This window comes from Lissotriton helveticus, chromosome 9, assembly GCF_964261635.1.
Source record: "Lissotriton helveticus chromosome 9, aLisHel1.1, whole genome shotgun sequence".
NCBI lineage: Eukaryota > Metazoa > Chordata > Amphibia > Caudata > Salamandridae > Lissotriton > Lissotriton helveticus.
The window spans coordinates 238,534,993-238,550,252 of record NC_136070.1 but is presented as its reverse complement, the minus strand read 5'-3'; the positions used below and the strand labels follow the sequence as shown (position 1 = coordinate 238,550,252).

Below are 15,260 nucleotides of genomic sequence, written 5' to 3'. Positions count from 1 at the left end.
ACAGAGTCAGAGCAACATGGTTACCTAAAGGGTCAGAAAACTGGCATGTTAGAGCTCTGCCCTTGCTGACAACAGAAGCAGATTCTAAGTTTGTTCATAAAAGCCAATGAGCTAGAATAATGAAACGAGGCCAGTCATGTGTAACTCTTCTCTCAAAATGTTAGAGATCAAATTCTTTTGGAGAAATGGGTTTCTCGTTAATGATACTGGTGAGCTAAGTGTGGAAAAGCTTTAAGGATTATATATAGAGAAATTTGAATTTGATTATATCCTCAATTATTAGCACATAAAGTGTGCTGGCAAATAGTTGGGGATTGAAATACATGGTCAAGTCTACAGATATAGATCATGAATCTTTTTACTAAACTTTAGACCTAGCTGAAGCTTGGACATTATGTTTGTGATCCCAAGACAAAGTGCTATAGTTGTATGGAGTAATCTAGAGTTGGCAACTGACTTAATTATATGGTCTCATGCCAGTGGGATTAAGGAAAATAGGTTAATGTAGCTCTGAACAGAACAAAATTGATAACTTTGTAATGTGTGTAATGTGTTTATTGATTGATAACTGCTTATGTAAAAGGGTTCCAAGATTCTTATGCTTTTGCTGCAGTAGGATGTTTTTGAAAAACAATGCATTGGATTATACCTTCAAGATAGTACATTGCTGAGGTAGATTTTCTTCTTTACATCAAAACTAGTTTTAAGCTTCTTCAACAGTAGACAGCTTAGGGTTACCGATAGTTGCACAAATTGGTTTTTTGGTCCAGGAACACAGGGAGTTTGACTAGAACTTTGGTGCAATCGACTGAAGTCTAATAAACAAGACACCCATCTACGAATGAGAAAAAGTAGAGTTTGTCGATATATGCCAAATGGGGCAAATAACAAAAGATTTCCAAACAAAGCTATGGTAGTCTGGCACGCTTCAAATAAATTTAAAAAGTAAGTAGTTTTATTCTCTTACTTAACTTTTTAGAAGCAGTTTGTTATAAGGAGGGACTAATTTGGGGAAGAGATTAAGATTAAAAGCACAAGTCTATGATGACCTCGAGCTTGCAAGAAACACAGTTTCACTTGTACAGATTTTTCTCATGCAGAATCTATTTATCCAAATGCAGCTAGTCTTCATGGAAATAGAATTGAGCCTTATGGAAATTCCCTCAAACTGATTATTAATTTTGGCCGACTTTAAGTCTATTTTTGCCTTCTGTAATGCACTAACATTTTAATAAACCTTCATGGTTTTGTAATTTATTGATATCAAGCCTTTAGGAGACTCAATCCTTATTTAAAGGATCGCTATTTGAAAATGCAATTTGACTCTTATCTTTAGGTAAACATTTCCTCATCTATTCTTGAGGACAATGCCCCTTATCCGGCAAAAGTGCTTTATCTCCCTTTTATCAATTACCTGAGAAAGTGTCAACACACAACAAGCATTCAATATCTACACTGGGATGTCACCACAGAATATGGGCATGACACAGAACCTGAACTTTTTGCCAAGAGGGCCTGTGGCCATTGCGTTCTTACTTGGAACCAGTAAAAAGGCCTGTTCAAACATTATCAAATTAAAAATGGTATGCTGTCACCATTAATAACTGTACACGACCAGATACACAGATGGAATAGTTTTGTGTCAATTGAGAGAGTTTGATTTCGCTACCCTCCTCCTTGGCTTCAGAGATAGGGAGTGGGCCTCTTTGTCATTTCAGGCCTGGGCCTCAGCTCGTATGCATGATTTCATGTTTGCTGGCCCAAAAGAAAGCCAAGATGCCAAATTAAGTGCAGTCGGGTTACTCAGGACAGGGATTAATGTTCATTTACCCTGCAGGGGACATTTCCATCCTGTTGTGTTTCTATCTAGGACCCTAATTCGATATTCCCGATTTATGCCCTTATATGGTTATAATAAATAGTATCCTTATAAAGGCATAAGAATCATATCCATATTTAGTAATAGCCCATTCAGTCCAAATACAGCAAGGCTACTCCCCTAGACTCCTAGAAAGTACAACGCGTTCTTTAAACAAACCAAGCCTCCAGCAGCCCGGGAAATCCCCCTGCTCTGGTTTTGATTTGCACAAGAACTCCTGGAGTCCAGAAAGAACTGTTAGCTTTTAGTGACGTCTTATGTCCAACCTTACGTCAAACCCGGCACCTTTCTGGTATAAATATACCAATGTTGCCTTATGCAAACACACGGTGGTTTGGAGCAGAGCGGCTATCTACTTGCCAGAGAGCCCAGCTGATGCGAGAGCCCACGGAAGCCGCCCCTCCCCTTTGACGCACTCAGAGAGACGCTGTCTTTTTCTCCAGCCGAGAAAATCCAGCTCCGGTGTTTGCAGCCACCCTTGCGGGTTACTGGGGTATCAAGTTCTGAGAGAGAGATACCAGACCTCCTACATTCTATTACCAAGGTACGGAGCTGACTAAACCCTTAAGAGAATTCTTGATTCAGAACCTTGGCAAAAACCAACTTAACTAACTTACTTACTCCTTCCCACGTAATAGGCTTAGGTCAGGTACATCGGGGTAGGCGTATTTAGAAGCACCAGTTGAGTACGTTAGTCAATGTTTATATGTATGTATATATTTTATCCATTTTAAAGTATCATATGGCTAAGAAACCATATCCATGCTTTTACAGAATTATTTCATAATACTCCTTTTACTGTACGCACTTTACTTTATGATAAGTATTGCAATAGTGGCAATTCATTTCTCTTGCATGAGAAAGAAGACTGCTCAATAAATAACACCTTTTATTGAAAACGCCAGTCTCTCTATTTCTCTGCACTCTGGTGAAACTAAGTATGCACGATTGACTGAGTGAAATAGTGGTCTATTGTTTTCACACGACTCTAGAGATACACTCTTTATTCTGAGGGAGCAAAGTTGTCATGTTTATGAGGTTGTCAGAAGCTAATCCCTTCTTGTCTAAATCCGGAGAGTTAACTCTTTCCTGAACATTCGAGAAAGTTTCTAGTGACCTCTGAGCTAGCTGGCAAAACTAATTAAGTCTAATATAGTCAGTAGAGACCTAGTCGACCTCAGTCCTACGTCTACACTGTTGTTTATATTATTCCAATGCGCAGAGCCTATTGGGTATATAGGAACTACACTACATGGCGCCCAACGTTTGGTAAGGCAATAATCTAACGCAAGACATTAGAGTAACTCAGTCGTGCTTTTCACACAGAACCCTTTTCCCGTAAAAACTCCAAAAGACGTCTGGAGTGGGTAAAAGGTTAAAATCCGCCGGAACTTAGTAGGAAGAGATTCCTATTATAGTTTTTGGTTTAGTCAACATTGAAGGATACAGTGTTCCAAATATTGTGCACCTAATCTTTGTTTCCTTGAAACTTGATCTGCAACAAAACTTTCCTTCAGTAAAATGGTGGAAAGTGAAGACGAAAGGGAGGCAGCTAGAATAGCAGCTCAACTCCTAGAGGATGACACAAGTCTCCAAGAAAACGACCTGAATGCTATAATCATGCCGGTAAATGTAAGAAAAACTATAACTCTTAAACTTCAATCAATCAATCAATCATAGACATTTATAGAGCGCTCTACTTACCCGGAGGGTCTTAAGGCGCTAGGGGGGGGTGCTGCTACTGCCCGAACAGCCAGGTCTTGAGCTTCTTCCTGAAGGCGAGGTGGTCTTGGGTCAGGCGCAGGTCGGTCGGGAGGGAGTTCCAGGTCTTGGCAGCCAGGTAGGAGAAGGACCTTCCTCCTGTTGTCGTTCTTCGGATGCGGGGGACGGCGGCGAGGGCGTGACTGGCTGATCGGAGGTGTCGTTTGGGAGCGTAGAAGTTGATGCGGTTGTTGAGGTAGCTCGGGCCTTGATCGTGTAGGGCTTTGTGTGCGTGGGTGAGGAGACGGAAGGTGATTCTCTTGTTGACCGGGAGCCAGTGCAGGTCTCTTAGGTGTCCGGAGATGTGGCTGTGTCGTGGGATGTCGAGGATGAGTCTGGCTGAGGCGTTCTGGATCCGTTGGAGTCTCTTCTGGAGCTTGGCGGTGGTTCCGGCGTAGAGGGCGTTGCCGTAGTCCAGTCGGCTGGTGACGAGGGCCTGGGTGACAGTCTTCCTGGTCTCGGTGGGGATCCACCGGAAGATTTTCCGTAGCATGCGCAGGATGTTGAAGCACGACGAGGAGACTGCGTTGACTTGCTTGGTCATGGAGAGGGAGGAGTCCAGGATGAAGCCCAGGTTGCGTGCGTGGTCTGTCGGTTTGGGTGCAGTTCCCAGGGCGGGGGGCCACCAGGAGTCGTCCCAGGCGGAGGGCGAGGATCCCAGGATGAGGACTTCCGTCTTGTCCGAGTTCAGCTTCAGGCGGCTGGTCGACATCCACTCGGCTACTTCTTTCATTCCTTCGTGGAGGTTGGCTCTGGCGGCGGCGGGGTCGTTGGTAAGGGAGAGGATCAGCTGGGTATCGTCGGCGTAGGAGATGATGTTCAGGTTGTGTTGGCGTGCGATGGCCGCGAGGGGGCTCATGTAGACGTTGAAGAGGGTTGGGCTCAGCGAGGATCCTTGGGGTACGCCGCAGATGACTTCGGTGGCCTTTGATTTGTACGGAGGTAGGCGGACTCTCTGGGTTCTTCCGTCGAGGAAGGAGATGATCCATTCCAGTGCCTTCTCCTGGATTCCGACGTCGTAGAGGCGCTGCACTAGGGTGCGGTGGCAGACGGTGTCGAAGGCCGCGGAGAGGTCTAGGAGGATGAGCGCCGCTGTTTCTCCGTTATCCATCAGGGTTCGGATGTCATCGGTGGCAGCGATGAGGCCGGTCTCGGTGCTGTGGTTGGCTCGGAAGCCAGACTGTGAGGGGTCGAGGGATCCGTTCGTCTCAAGGAAGGCGGCCAGCTGCTTGTTGACGGTCTTCTCGATGACTTTGGCTGGAAACGGGAGGAGCGAGATGGGGCGGTAATTCTTCAGTTCGGTGGGGTCCGCTGTTGGTTTCTTGAGTAGAGCGCTGAGTTTGGCGTGCTTCCAGCTCTCAGGGAAGGTGGCGGTGTCGAATGAGGTGTTGATGATGTCCCGCAGGTGGGGTGCGATGACAGCGTCGGCCTTGTTGAAGACGTGGTGAGGGCAAGGGTCGGTCGGAGATCCGGAGTGGATGGAGTTCATCGTGCGGACGGTGTCTTCGGTGCTGATAGGAGTCCAGGCGCGGAGGGTGGTGGTGGGGGGCGGTGGTTCGGTTGAGTCGGGCGTGGCGTTCGTCGGTTGGGTGTTGAAGCTGTTGTGTATGTCCGTGATCTTGTTGTGGAAGTAGGAGGCGAGGGAGTTGCAGAGTTCTTGCGATGGGGTGATGTCGTTGTTTCCGGCGTTGGGGTTGGAGAGCTCTTTCACGATGTTGAAGAGTTCCTTGCAGTTGTGTGCGTTGTTGTCCAGTCGGTCCTTGAATGCAGTTTTCTTGGTGTCGCGGATCAGCTGGTGGTGCTTCCGGGTGGCAAGCTTGAGGGTGGTCATGTTGTCCGGTGTTGGCTCCCTTCTCCAGGCTTTCTCGAGGGCTCGGCAGTTCTTCTTGGAGCTCTTGAGTTCGTCGGTGAACCATGGGGCCTTCTTGCTGCCGGGTCTGCTGGGCGGGGTCTTCAGTGGGGCGAGTACGTCCGCGCAGTTGCTGATCCACTTCGTGAGGTTGTCGGCGGCCTGGCTGGGGTTCGCAGAGCTGGCGGGAGGGTGCTGGCTCAGGGCAGCGGCGAGCTGGTCGGCTGTGATCTTGCTCCAGCTTCTTCGGGCAACCTGTTGCTGGTGGTGGTGGGTCGTCGTTCTTCTGAAGGTGAAGTGGACGCAGCTGTGGTCCGTCCAGTGGCGTGGCTGAAGGTGATGTCTTTGCTGGATGAGAAGACGGCGTCGAGTGTGTGTCCGGCGAGGTGGGTGGGGGTGGTCACCAGCTGCTTGAGTCCGAGGTTGGCGAGGTTGTCCAGCAGGGTGGTGGTGTTGCGGTCGTTGTTGTTCTCCAGGTGGAAGTTGATGTCCCCCAGGAGGATGTAGTCAGCGGAGGGGAGGGCATGCGGGCTGACGAAGTCGGCGATGTCCTCGCTGAATCGTGTGCGTGGTCCAGGGGGTCGGTAGATCAGGGTGCCTCTGAGGGTGGTCTTCGGGTCGGTGTGGATCTGGAAGTGTAGGTGTTCGGCGGTGGTCAGGATGTCGTCTGTTCTGGTCGTGATGCGGATGGTGTCCCTGTGGATGATGGCGATGCCTCCTCCTATCTGGTTGGCAGTGCGGTCCCTCCGGGTGATCTTGTAGCCCTCTGGGATGGCGATGGCGATGTCGGGAGCTGAAGAGGCGTTCATCCAGGTCTCCGTGAGGAAGGCAACGTCTGGTGCTGTGGTGTCGATGAGGTTCCAGAGTTCGATGGCGTGTCTGTGGACTGAGCGGGTGTTGAGCAGGATGCACTTCAGGTGGTTGGTGCTGGTGTTCGTCTTGGCGGGTGCTGGTGCGAGGCAGGTCCGGATGCAGGTGAACTTGCAGGACTGGCAGATGAAGGGTCCGTGGGTGCGTCTCGGGGTGGCACGGTAGCATCCCGGGGCTCGTCCGTCGTTGAGTGCGATGAGGGTGGCGGCGTCGTACGTCCGGCGGGTGGGCTGGGGTCTGCGGAGGCCAGGGGTCCTGGCGCTGGGCGCGGGCCAGGCGCGGACGGGCGCAGACGGGCTTACCTTTGGCGCACCTTCGGCGCTCAATCGGTGCTCCCGCTGCACGCGTCCGCTGCGCGGTCGCTGAGGGGGTGTCATAAGAAGGGATCCTGGAGGGCGGGTCAGGCGGGAGGCGGGGAGCGCGTGGGCCTATCGGTAGGCGGGGGGGCGGGGTCGCGTCAAAACCGGCGCGAAATCCAGGCGGCCGGCCCTGCGGCGGCTGGGGCGCCGGGCTGGATCGGCGATCAGGCGGGCGGCCCTGCGGCGGCTGGGGCGCCGGGATGGATCGGCAGCAGGCAGCAGGTAAGTGGCAGGCAGCAGGCGGGGAGCGAGGGGGCAACCAGGCCGAGGGCACAGTGGTCGCTGCAAGAGTGGGGTCGGGGTCCCCTTAAGAAGGGATCCTGGAGGGCGGGTCAGGCGGGAGGCGGGGAGCGCGTGGGCCTATCGGTAGGCGGGGGGGCGGGGTCGCGTCAAAACCGGCACGAAATCCAGGCGGCCGGCCCTGCGGCGGCTGGGGCGCCGGGCTGGATCGGCGATCAGGCGGGCGGCCCTGCGGCGGCTGGGGCGCCGGGATGGATCGGCAGCAGGCAGCAGGTAAGTGGCAGGCAGCAGGCGGGGAGCGAGGGGGCAACCAGGCCGAGGGCACAGTGGTCTCGGCCTGGTTATAGAAAATGGACTAACACCAAGAGGTGGTACAGTCATATTTGTGGTAGAGGCCCATGAATATCAGCAGACAGAGGTATTCTATTCATGGATAAACTTTACAGCAGCAAACGCTGTAACACACAAATTCCACTATTACAAAACAGAGGAACCTCCGGATGAATACACTTCTTTCGAGGACGTTGAAATCCCACTAAATTACCAAGAGCACCTGCTCTGGTTTAAAGGCGCCCTAAAACATCAAAATCACATCACCAGGCTCGGTCCACTAGGTAGACCAGGAGCCACGTGGCCGGTTCTAGCCAGCTACACACCACATCCAGACATTGATAAAATGTCAGACCGGGAACTTTTAGCTCAGCTAAAACAGCTAATTAAAATACATAGACAATTGATCCAATATGTAATGCGGACTTCAACAGTCCAACCAGCGATTAACATTCCACAGCTGACCCCTCATCAGGGGAACACAAACAAAATTACACCACAGAACATACAATCATGTCTTGGCAAAATACCCGCAAAACGGGAACAAATTCCATTCTGGTTAGCACAAAAAATTACTCAATTAGAGGCAGTATTTCCAGATACTACGCCTATTGAGAAACACAGAATTCTGACTATCTGTCTTCCAATGGGGATCGCACCACATGTGGAGGACTCTGACACTTGGGGCACAGTCTTTGCTTCAATTTACACAAAAACATATGGTGTTCCATCCATGGCGGTTATACCAGACGTACTAAGACAGATTCAAAATGAATACGGTCCAGAACCTGCTTTAACTCTGGACGCACTGTTCTTTGTGCAACCATGCGCTTAACAAATGTTATTAATAATAATAATATGAAATTACTGAAAGACTTCAAGCAGGTCTCGGCTATATTATTAGCCAACATAAAAGGAGAAGCCGCATCTGTGGTGATCCGGCAGAAATTGAAAGAAACAGACATAGCAGAACAACCATTTGAACTTGCCAGAATCATAGAAAAATCCTATGAAGAACTAGGTAGAGATAGTTTGGGTGGGAAACCAGTAAAACCCCAACTAACTGAAAAACCTGAAAAAACATTTATTAAAAATAATCTAAATACACCAAAAAAAAGAGTTGGGATGGAAATAAACAATCCACTCCCAGAGAAAAAGGATTCCAGTCCAGAGGAAGGTCTCCTCAATGGAGAAATAGATCTCCAGAACAAGTAGGCAAGTCTCCCCAGAGGGAGCCTTCTGAGAAAAGATACAACCTTAGAGATAGGGATAAATTAAGAAAACCTGACAGATATCAAGATATTGATAGACGTCCCTCTCGATCTTTTCAGACTTCCTCACAGAAATCGGAAAGAAGAGGGAGGTCAGAACACAAGGAAGAGCACGTCAAGTCCAAAGACAAGGAACCTGCTCATCAAAGTAAAAAATTACAATTTCCAAGAAAGAAGGTAGCCAGTATTAAAATAAAACATGCCGAGGATACTGAGGACACAACTGAAAAACGGAGAGTGGGCCCAGACAATGCTAGACAGCGCAGCAGAAGTGACCATAGCTCGCAAGATCCTGATGAATCTTCTGGAGACAGTGGACACGAATGAATACATTCAAGTGGAAACTGCAGATACCAGAGTTAGCAAACCCCATAAATTATACGAAATAACATTGCATATAGAGGGGGACAAGACTAGGAAAGTAAGGGGTCTCTTTTGGGATAACCTTTCGAAAGGCTATGACATCCTGTTAGCTGAGAAAGACTGGCCACCAGAGTTTGTCAGGGAGTGCCCTCATGGCGAAGAAATGATTATGCCTGCCTTCTCAAATCATATTTCAATTCATAAAAAATACACATTAGCAAGAAAATGGGCAGCGGCCCAAGGTCCTGCATTATATAATAATCATGCAGGATGGGATGAGGACTCTCCTCCTCACAAAATCCAGTTACAAAATCAACCCACTGCACAAAGGCAGTACCCAGTTAAACAAGAAGCTAAAAAGCAAGTCAGGGAGATCTTAGATCAACTTGAAGATCAGGGGGTAATTGAAACATGCACCTCACAAATGAACAATCCTTTGTTTCCTGTCTCCAAGCCAGACGATTCATATCGTCTAGTTTTGGACTACAGACACCTTAACTTATGTTGCAAAACATTTGCAGTACAAAACTCACACAGTGCAGCACTAATGAATAACATTGTGCGCAAAATATATAAAACGACATTAGACATATCAAATGGCTTCTTCTGTCAAAACATTGCACCTGAAAGCAGGTATTTGACGGCTTTCTCAATAATGGGGTCACATGAACACTTCTGTCGACTCCCACAGGGATTAAAAAATAGCCCAGGATTATTCTCAGCAAGGGTAACAGAGTTACTACAAATATATGATGATGAGGCATTATCCTATGTCGATGACATCTATCTCACAGATGATGACCTGGAGACACACTTGAAAAGAGTGAACACCATAATACTTGGGGTTGCAGCTGAGGGTTACAAATTCAACTTTAAAAAGTCACGAATTGCCCATCTAACTGTCCTGTTTTTAGGATATGAATTATCAAGTGAAGGCAAAAGCCTAGCAGACAACTTCTTAGAGAAGTGTGCTGTACTCCAAGCAGCTAAAACGCTGAAGAATTTACAATCAATACTAGGTTTCCTGAATTTCGGAAGAACATACATTCTAAATTATACGGAGAGGGTTAAACCTCTCTATGAATTAATAAAACCTGATTTCAAACCAATCAATTGGACTCAGAAACACACAGAAATTTTAAGATCATTGCAAACAGACAAGTTAGCTAAAACAAAATTGCAAACTCGCGAAAACTTACGCAACCTTGTTATCAGAGTCATCCCAGGAAGATGCAGATTCACGTACCTGACCTCTAATGAGGGAGAAACGGTACCAATAGCTTACAAATCACATTTGTACACACAAGCTGAAATGAAATTCAGTTCTACTGAAAAAATTCTAACTGCGGTTCGAACTGCTGTAGCAAAAGAAAGAGCCCTAGCACAAGGTAAACGAATAATAATCCTTACACCAGTACCTGCCCTAGAAGCAGTAACAAAAGCTAGCATTCCAAATGCTAAAGCACTACATCCGCGATGGATACAATGGGTTAATTCTCTCGCTGCAACAGACGTAGTATACAAATTTGATCCTAATTTAAAAACACAAGAATTTCTCCAATATGAATATGAATGTCCTCTGCCAACCGAAATCCTGCCTCTAGAACATTACGGCTGTATAATATATACAGACGGATCAGCACAACCCGCAGTTGGGGGCAAACAAGCTTACAGTGCTGTGTGCGCGATTGTTAAAGGTCGCTGGCACGAAGGAAAATTTAGACCACTGATCACTAAAACCCAATCCCTATGAGACTGTACATCTCAGCGAGCTGACCTACTAGCATTTAAGATGGCGCTTGAAAATACCGATCGCAATTTTCCCACACTAATAGTGTGCGATTCATATTACTGCGTTCAGTCTTATAATGAATACTTGCAGAACTGGGTTCAGAACGGCTTCAAAGATGCAAAAGGTGGCACAATCAAGCATAAAACGCTTTGGGAACAAGTAGTTCTTTTACAGAAAGAACTACAAAAGACTCACATGATTCATACACTGAGTCATCAACGTGATGGCGTTCACGCTGCGGGGAATTCATTTGCTGATGAAGCCGCGAAGGCAGCTGTGCAAACGGCTTCCGTAGCTGCTATCACTCGGTCAAAAACAAAAATAGACAGCGATATAATACAAGCTGTCAGTGCTTCAGTAAAAGATGATAGAAAAACACACCCAAAAGGCTTTCCAGTAAAGTACTCATACATAACTGATGCAAATAAGGTTCCTTTTGCTCGAATCCCTGGAGTGGGGGATAGGGCAATTCCAAACATGGAACACAGGTTAGGACTAATTTTAGCGGCACACGAAGGGCTCGCTTCTGCACACGCTGGTGTTTCCGCCACAATATCATTATTAAAACAGAGATATTGGTGGCCGCGCATGAGAAAACAAACTAGGAACTATGTTCTAGAATGTGAAATATGCCAAAGAATGAAAGTATCAACAGTGAAATGACCAGCACAGACGCCCCTTCTAATGTCAGATAAACCATTAGCATGTATTTACCTGGACCATTGTGGTCCCTTAAAAAGGGATGGCAATTATAAATATATCATGGTCGCAGTGGATTCCTGCACGAGATTGATTTGGATGTGGCCCCAGCGATCAGCTGACTCACAAACTGTTATAAAAGATTTGCGAGTCTTTATCGGCACATACGCAATTGGCATGCTACATTCTGACCAGGGTCCTGCGTTTAGCTCTCGGGCTTACAAGGAGGCCATGGCCAGCATCGGCATTGCGGTACTCTTCTCCATTCCATCCTGAGGGAAATGCGGTAGTGGAAAGAAAAAACCGGGACATAAAGCAATCTATAACGGCGAGGGTATTAGGGATGGGTGGGTCAAACATTTAACAAGTGTCCAACATAGTCTTAACAATCGGCCAAGAAATTCTCTGAAAGGTCTCACTCCTTACGAACTATTGTTCGGTACTAGAATGTACATTCAGGATCTTGATAGTCACACTTCAGTGGTAGAAAAAAAATCCTTTGATAGCAAAGAACGTTTGGCTGTTTTACAGGACTTGAATGAAACAAGAAGAAGCCTAAGTAACAAAGTTAAAGCAACAGCCAACAGCCACTGAAGAAAAACCACCTGTCCCAGCAAGACCTGTCTGGATTCCAAAGATTGGGGATCTGGTCAGAGAAAAGATCGCGGTGAAGAAGGAATTTGGGCCTTTTTACAGAAAAGCAGTACCTGTCTTAGCTGTCAGCGGAACAAGATCAGTTGTACTACCGCCCCTTGCTGGTAAAAAAGTGAACCGAGTTGTATCCATCGACCTGGTAAAACCACAATCATGTGGCCAATAATAAGTAGTAGGCCCAGTGGACTCCCAAGAAATAGCAGAATACCAAAATGTGCTACAATCCAAGAGGTTCAAACTGAGAGACTAATTACATTTGATAAACCTGCAGTGAATAAAAAAAGGACTATGCAACAAAGCAATGGAACTTGTGCCTCTTGAAACCCAAATTGCAACAGTTCGTCAAGAAACACCTGTCTACCACGATGTAGCCTCAGACTATGCTAATGAAACAAAGAAAGATCCAAAGGCAAATGAAAATCCGGCAGCAATTCCAACAATTGACAGAACTGCATCTGGCTACTTCATCAATGTCGATGACTTTTCTGAAGATCCAAGCGAGCATGAAGAAACGCTAGCAACAAAAACTTTCAAAGACAAAGTGACTGAACTTTATCACCAACTAAAAGAAACATATCTGATTTCACCATGGATTGAATTTTGGATTGTGTTAGGTGTACTTTTCCTCCTGCTTTGGCTCATCATGGTTCTATGTTTGGGAAAAATTCATTGATGGAAAATATAGTACAATGGACACAGCAAGTCAGAACATCAACTTGGTCCTAAAGCCTCACACATCCTCTCACATCGAGAAAAGAAAACTGTCATCGTTGAACATCACAGCCAATCCAATACCCGGTGGGGTAGCATGGGACAGAACTGATTATGACATTTTTGGCATGATTGAGCGTTTGAAATATCCACACCAGTTTAAGGTTTCCTTAAGTGATTTTGTGACACCAAGTACTTTCTCTGATGATTGGGACTTTGAAAACATTAATAATATGATGTCAGATTTAGTAATGTCAGCTAAATTCACAGAACATGATTATTTGCAAGGTTCGTCAAATTATGAAGAGCTCTATTGTTATAATCATTTTGGTGATCACTATTTGCATAAAACTGCTCAGCCTAGAAATGTTTTAACTTATAACCAATGGGAACATTGTCGAACTCCGCCAAAAGGCAGCTCGAAAACATTTTATGAGAAATTCCAATACTTCTCAGGGTTTAACAACAGTGATCCAGAAACGTTTTATTTCAAAATGTTAAATAAGACAGGAATGAAAACAATGTTGACAAATACTAAATTGATTTATTCTGAAAAATGTTATGACAAAATGTCTACATTTGGTTTTGAATTTTGGAAAAACAACATTGAAACAAAAACCATCTGGGGTACCAAAGATTGGCAGGTACAAGGCCTAGAAGCATTATTTAGGGCCTGCATGATCCCAGAACAAATGATATTTTTGAATGATACAATTCATCAAACTACTTGTCTTGGCCTAGCTAAGATAAAAGACTTAAATAAACCATCTATTGCGAAGCCCATGCCTGATAGTAATAGCACCACAGATGTGGAGATAGACGTATTCCATATTTTACACCAAAACAGAACACATCCTAATTGGAAAAAATGGTTGATCTGGTCCACAGACACAAATAACTGTCAAGATAAATTCCTGAACAAAACACAGGGGTTTAAACAAACCAGGCCAGACCCTAGATACTCCCAGAGACAACATCCAGGGATCGTAACAACATACAGTGTAGGGAAATTTTGCCTCGAATGGCTACAGAAATCCACACTGGCTGAAATTAAGCAACACTTGACTTTACTTAAAGACGGTGCTGACTTGCGTGATTTCATACTGAGACCACGTAAACAGCGTCAAAAACGTTTCATAGCGGCCGGTATATACGCGGCATACAACGAGGCTTGGAAAGTAACACGAATTGAAACAGCTGAAAAAATACAAGAAATTGATCGTATTCATTTGAAAAAATCACTTTCTGTAGTGCACAATGGGTTAACGACTCTGTCCTCCAGAATATATTCACTGGACAGCATTGTATCATCTGCTATTGATATAATAGAGCAGGACTTGCTAATGTTACAAAATGGTCAGTCCCAATTACGTTCTATTGTACAACTTAGCTGGACGTTGCAAAATCTGCGTTCAGGCTACGTGCCATGGTGTTTAGTCAACACAACGTCATTATTCTCTATCTTTAACCTTACTGATAAACAAATCAGTTTGGCACAAAAAGGAGCAGACTATACGATTCTGAGCATTGAGAAACTTGAGAGATTACCATTGACAATGTCAGAAAGACCGGTCATTGAATGGATAATACACGGAATAATCACAATTCCGATAACTTTCCAGTTTAAATATTGCCAGGAGTATATACCAGCAGGCCTGTATGAAAGGTTGGGTAAAGGATACATCAAATCAACCTGGGATTCACCTTACACACACAAATGTTATAGTGAAGAGAAAAAGGAGGTATTCCTTAGTGGAAAAAATTGTCAAAAATCACTAAGTGGTACACTTCTATGTCAAGGTATTAACTTGCATGGAGCCTGCGAAGGGTCTTCATATAACCTTTCATGTCACCTGCATAGCACTCCTGCAAAACAGATAGAGCCATTTTTCAGACAGCTTTCCAACGGCAGCTACGTTCTAATAAGTGACCACAGCTGTTGTGGAATGATGCCAGGAAATCCCCATCTCGTAACCGTTCGCTCCATGGTCATTTGCTGTATGCAAGTATTGTATCCACACAGCAATCCAGACATGGAGGCTGCATTGTGGCCTTATTTGAATATCTCTTCTATTCAAATTGATACTTTAAGCAGAATGAAGTCTATTCTTTTACAGACAACTGTGCCTTTAACCTCGTCCAAAGAGACGTATGATCTGCAAGTTGCAAGGACAGCAGCAGAGATACATTCCCTATTATCAACAAATGGCCCCGTACATTTAGTAGAAATGTTAAGCCAAATTTTAAACATGTCTGATACCAGTGGCATCGCACATGTATTTAAGACAATTTTTTCGGGACTGTTAACACCCTTTGAAACAGTTCTGGGCATCTTTCCGAATTTTGTCCATTCTGTCTTTGGCGGTCTACCTTTACTTTTGGGACTCGTAGCAGGAATTTTATTTTTGATCCTTCTGCTCCGATATGGCAAGCCAAGCCACAGACAAGACTCCAGCAACGATGGGAGAAACAATCCTAGCAA

General features: G+C 45.7%; 1 protein-coding gene across 1 annotated transcript in view; it reads right to left on the bottom strand.

Moving 5' to 3' along the window:
- IVD (isovaleryl-CoA dehydrogenase) overlaps positions 1 to 15,260 on the bottom strand; it is a 297,877-nt gene that overhangs the window by 155,437 nt on the left and 127,180 nt on the right. The gene's annotated exons all lie outside the window — the stretch shown is intronic.